Raw genomic sequence first — 6,300 nt, 5'->3', positions numbered from 1 at the left:
AGCATTTTGCATATTTTAACCCCATAATTACCACCAATACATCTTTTAACTGACGTGAGATATAAGAGAATAGCATCCCCATACAGGTGACAATCCAGCAGCTGTTGGCTGTACACTATAGCTGACAAATTGCTGCATCAGCCACGATCAGTGTTTGCACCGTCCAAATCATTTTAACCCCTTAGATGCTGCTGTTAATAGTGACAACATCATATAAATGGTTAACAGAGTGTGGAGGCTTCCTCTTTATCCCCAACGGCACCCTGAGATCATGTTTGTGTGATCCTGATGTTTGCCATGGCAATTCACGACCAAATAGTGGCCTTAGTGTCTGACGGCTGTTGTAACCTGTTCAGAAGTTAGCGGCATTTAGGTGGTAAAAATACACTTTTTCATTTCTGTCATGCCACTTTGCATTAATTCCTGAAAATGACCTGAAGGGTTAATAAACTACCTGACAGCAGTTTTCAATATGGTGCTGTTTTTAAAATGGTATAACTTTTGGGGGTTTTCCAATATATAGGACCCCCAAAGTCACTTCAAACCTGGATAGGTCCCTAAAAAAAATAATTTTGTAAATTTCCTTGATAAAATGAAAAATTATTGCTACATTTTTAAACCTCCTAAAATGCTAACAAAATAAAAGAACATTTTACAAACGGTGCTGATGTAAAGCAGGCATGTGGAAAATGTTATTTATGAATGTTTTTGTGTGGTATGACAATCTGGATTAAAGGGAAAAGCCTTCAAAGTTTGAAAATTGCTAATTTTTTTAACATTTTTCTCAAATTTCTGATATTTTTTATAAATAAAAAAAAACATATTGACCTAAATTTACTGTTATCATAAAGTACAATGTGTCATGAAAAAACAGTCTCAAAATCACTGGGATTTGTTGAAGCATTCCAGAGTTATTACCACAAAAATGGGACACTGGTCAAATTTCAAAAATTTGGCTCCATCACTAAGGGGTTAATAAGGAGTAAATTACAAATCGAATATTCAGATATTAAGACTTTTCTATTGTTTACGACTTGTAGCCTCGGAGACTGGCCACTGCTGCAGTCCTGATTGTAAACACTATACCAAAGTTGGCTGAGATTAGGAGGTAACAAGGCCCTCCCGCAATCCTGGCCAGCTTGAAAACAGTGCTTATAAATAGTGATGAGCGAGTATACTCGTTGCTCGGGTTTTTCCGCGCATGCTCAGGTGTCCTCTGAGTATTTTGGCGTGCTGGGAGATTTAGTGTTTGTCCACGCAGCTGGATGACTTGCGGCTGCTGGACAGGCTGAATACATGTGAGGAATGCCTGTTTGTTAGGGAATCTTCACATGTATTCAGCCTGTCCAGCAGCCGTAAAACATGCAGCTGAGACGACAAAAACTAAATCTCTGAGCATGTTAAAATACTCGAAGGACACCGGAGCGACGAGTATACTCACTCATCACTACTTATAAACTCAAAAGAAAAGAGCTTGAAACTATGCTCTGTGGTTGAGCGGTGTTGGTCGGTCTCCAAGTAACCAAGGAGCTGTAAAGAAAGAAAAATGTTAATACCTCAAGAATGGCTAAAAATTTTAATAAGCAGTACACTGCAAAATTGCCCTTACTTACAGGCACCATCCGTCATTACTCATTTATAATGATGGGAATAACTATTTAAAGATAAATGTTAGATAATCAACACTGATGTACAGCCTATAGTTACAGGTAATTAGACAGAAAAACACAATAGTAACAATAAATACAAAATGCTTTTATTTCGAAGAAAAGTAAATTAAGCAGCAAAGGACAAATCAGAATAACAGACATCTCAGTACACAAAAAAAATAAAGAAAAACACCATATAAAACTGTGAAACCTCTGTTTTGTTAAAGGGATTCTCCAGTTTTAACATTTTCTGACATCTTACTCACAAACAACAGAAAATTACATAGGTGGTTGTAGGTGATTTGGTGCCTTAAACAAAGGTGTCTGGGCATTTAATAAGTGACCAGACTTTTTATGGCTCATATTGGCACCTGACATTTGCATTAGTGCAAGTTTCCATTATTGCACTGAATAAGGGCCACATAAAAAGGCGCCACACCTATTCACAGGTTATGTGTGGTATTGCGTTTCAGCCTAAAACCCTTTAGTGGAGCTAAGCAGCATTACCAGAAATGACCTATGTGCAGATGTAGCTATGTTTCCATAGGAAAGCTGCCATGATTGGACAACCCCTTGAATAGGTTTTTGTACTCGGTAGTGATGAGGAGGTCCAGTTTTTTTTATCAATTGCAAGAAAAGAAGTTAACTGAAACTGGAAAATCTCTTTAATTCAGAGGCTAACAATATTTTTCACGCAATGTTTAACAATACTTTTGTAGAGCTGGCATTTATTGCAGGTATATAAAATGATAACACATGTAGGTACAATAATTCTTATACCCGCTCACATAGAAAAATAATATAGACAAAATGAAGATTTTCTAATAAAATAATAATTTCACAGTATCACGTTTGTGGCGATTGGTACTGCACATTAGCTGACATGTATTGATGGTTTCCCTTTAAAAGGGAACATATTGTTCATATATTGCCTACTGGGGTTCATCATTAATACTTTATTGAGTGATTTAGTGACGTTCAGTTCAAGGAAAATTAAAAATGATGTGGATGGTGGACAATCTGACAAAACAGCGTGTACACTCTATACTCTGGACATAGGAAATAAGAGGTCTTAAATCAGGAACATTCTTACAAAGTAATGCATAAAAATAGACATTATTTATTTTATTATTTATATACCATGTTGTGTCAATATTAATTTACCCTTTAAAGATGCAGCATGGATAGTACTGTATTGCCAAAGCTGACAATGTGCCAGGATGGAAAGAACAGTAAACATACTCATATATAGTGTACTTTGTTATATTTCATAATGAAAAGTTGTGTTGAATACATTGAAGCGATGTCCTGCTCTTTAGCACTTTAGCAGACAAAACAATAGGCTGACATCCTTTCTGCAGCCTACAGACAAACACAGGCATTTTGATGGCTGGATCTGGAGCAAGTAACGGTCTCCTGCTGTCTGTATTGTCACTTATGGCTTGTGTTATGCCGCACAACATTTTAAGCAAGGTGCTAGCATAAAACATATTTTCTTGGTAACAGGTTCAATAAGCAATGTGTGCTTTCTAAATATAACATACTCACTGTTTTTATTTCAATTTTATCGTTTAGATAGGTTTAGTTGAGATAAAGGAACATTTTGATTAGTTGTAACATTCATCTGCATTAAAGAACATACACAATAAAAAGACATTTAACAAATCAGAATGGAAACAGACATATTCTTTGTCCTCCACAGCGTTCTTCCAAACATTACTGGCAGTCGTATACAGAGAGGATTATTCTCCATCATAATGTAGACATACAAGTTTTAAGTGTCCCAGCCGAAAAAGCTAAAAGCAAAAAAGAGGAAAGAGACTATAATGAATTAAAGACACCACAGCTGAGATACAAGATCAAATAAGGTAATACATAAGCCATACGCAAAAGGGAATCACATGCTAGTCTTATATAACTTACAAACATTTGGAGAATAATACAGTACATTAAAGGGAATCTGTCAGCAGGTTTTTGTTATTTCATCTGAGAGCAGCCTGATGTAGGAAAAGATAAGCTGAATCCAATGATGTACCACTTAGATTACTGGGTGCAGCCGCTCTGAAACAATCAGCATTTTTAGAATTAGAATGCAGCAGAGCTGAGGAAGGTAACCCCGCCCACACCAGGCTCTGTATATACATTGCTTATAGATAGTGAGATGCTTATCACAGGAAGGGGTGTGTCGGACTAGCATGCACACACTGCTGGGTCCCAGCAATGATAAGCTCCTGGTGCTAAAACAATCCTTGCAAGCAAACCACTACAGCATGCTGTCTTCCCCTTACATAGCAAAAATCTGTTGACAGATTCCCTTTAAGGGCAGATTCACACATGGTACATATGTGGCATGCCTGTAGGAAGGTGAAAGCTGGCCCTAGCACATTCTGAATAATTTACAGTATGTATTTTTTTATGTAAATATGTTGCCATGCACTGTATTTCTGTACTTTAGGCTTGGAAGAGGTTATTGGCATTGTACATGTTGTAAGTACTGTGTGTTACTTTAACATGTAAATTCACTTGTAAAAAGATTACTGTGTATATCACATTTACATGTAAATAACCTCTTCAGAGAGGAAGACGCCTTCAACTCTAGTGTCAGCTAAAAGCCAATATACACCACCCTTTAATGAGCCTAGCACATCTATATATATAAATATATATATATATATATAAAAGTGAATGCATGTATGTGTGTGTATCACCAATCACAAAGCATATTTCATTTCACCAGAGCTGTTTAAAAGAAGCTGAGCTGTAATTGGTTGCTATGAGCACCAGTTTTCCTTGCAACCAATCACTAAGCAAAGAAGCTGAGCTGTGATTGATTGCTATGAGCAATAGTTTTCTCACTCCACGACAACACCTCAGCAGACACTGCCATGGTGGGAGAAATCAAGCATCCCCGGGAACATAGCTCCCAGACATTGTCTGCCCCCCAGAAAGGAGCAGAGAGCACATGACAGAAATTAATCCCCCCTCTCCTTCCCATATACCCATCACACATCCTCCATTCCATAGGCACATCTTCCCTCTTAAAGGGATCATTGGTATAGAAGTCAGGGCAAATACATCCAGCGCTTTGGTTTTGACCCCAGGCCTCTCTTAAAGGGATCCCCGGTATGGAAGTTAGGATGTGGGATATTAAGGGTAGTAGTCCGGCGGCTGTGACGGGATGATGTGGGATATTAGTGGTAGTAGTCCGGTGGCTCTGGCTGACGGGATGATGTGGGATATTAGGGGTAGTAGTCCGGTGGCTCTGATTGACGGGATGATGTGGGATATTAGGGGTAGTAGTCCGGTGGCTCTGGCTGACGGGATGATGTGGGATGTTAGGGGTAGTAGTCCGGTTGCTCTGGCTGACGGGATGATGTTGGATATTAGGGATAGTAGTCTGGTGGCTCTGGCTGACAGGACGATGTGGGATATTATAATGAGTGTAGCTATGCGGAGAGGGCGGGACTATACACTCAGATATATATATATATATATATATATATATATATATATATAGATATCATTATAATTTGTTATAACTAACCGTAGTTAGTTACTATGCCCAGGCAGCCCCTGGCTCTTCAGCTAGTACTTATATTAAAAAGCCAAACCAGACATTCCATTTGCAGATATGAGTTTTGGGGTGTTCATCCCTCATCAGTGCAATTTGATTTGGCTGGGTGAACGACCTCTGATAGGGAGCATAAAAGGGAAGATTTTTCCTCATGAAGAGTGTCAAGCCAGCCTAAAGAGACTTATAAGCCATGCAGTGCTCTTTTGGGAATTTAAGTATGCAAAAATGTCTCTTTAGAGAGGAAGAGAACTTGAACTCTAGTGCCACCTATTGGATATTGCAATATAAAAGTCAATATTGACCCTTCAACGAGCATTGCTACATGGCTTAGGATAAGAAGTTAAACCAGAAATCCATTTGCTGACATGTTTTTCGTGGTGTATGACCGGTATTAATGCAAAGCAGGAGATCTGATTGGCTGGGTGAGAGGCCCCCACACAGGATATCTAAGGGGTAGCATTTCTCCTGGAGAGTGGTTAGAGACTTTTAGGCCATGCAGTCCTCATCTGGGAATCTTAGGCCTTGTTGACATCCGCCATATACAGTGCCTTGCGAAAGTATTCGGCCCCCTGGAACTTTTCAATCTTTTCCCACATACGTATCATGCTTCAAACATAAAGATACCAAATGTAAATTTTTGGTGAAGAATCAACAACAAGTGGGACACAATTGTGAGGTTGAACAAAATTTATTGGTTATTTTAAATTTTTGTGGAAATTCAAAAACTGAAAAGTGGGGCGTGCAATATTATTCGGCCACTTTTACTTAATACTTTCTTGCACCACCTTTTGCTGCGATTACAGCTGCAAGTCGCTTGGGGTATGTCACTATCAGTTTTGTACATCGAGAGACTGAAATTCTTGCCCATTCTTGCCAGTATGATGTCAATTATTTTGATTTTTTTGGATGTAACCATTAGATGTGATAATTTTGGTATCTTACAAACAGACATTTTTCTTAAGAAGATTGCAGTTAACCCCTTGTTACATGCATCCTCTGCGCATCCAGGACATGTGATTAAAGCTATACCCATCAGACAATTCTGAGACTTTGATGTTTATGCTCTTCTATGGATGA

General features: G+C 38.5%; 1 long non-coding RNA gene across 1 annotated transcript in view; it reads right to left on the bottom strand.

The window, feature by feature from the left end:
- Nucleotides 1–1,734: 1,734 nt before the first annotated feature.
- LOC141080607 (uncharacterized) overlaps nucleotides 1,735–6,300 on the bottom strand; it is a 192,293-nt gene continuing 187,727 nt past the window's right edge. Inside the window, exon 2 of the long non-coding RNA XR_012228972.1 lies at nucleotides 1,735–3,445. This is a non-coding gene — a long non-coding RNA (uncharacterized lncRNA). The remainder of the gene's footprint in view (nucleotides 3,446–6,300) is intronic.

Source organism: Dendrobates tinctorius, unplaced genomic scaffold (assembly GCF_039654945.1).
Source record: "Dendrobates tinctorius isolate UK_male_01 unplaced genomic scaffold, ASM3965494v1 ptg000016l, whole genome shotgun sequence".
Classification (NCBI taxonomy): domain Eukaryota; kingdom Metazoa; phylum Chordata; class Amphibia; order Anura; family Dendrobatidae; genus Dendrobates; species Dendrobates tinctorius.
This window is presented reverse-complemented; position numbering and strand designations above follow the sequence as displayed.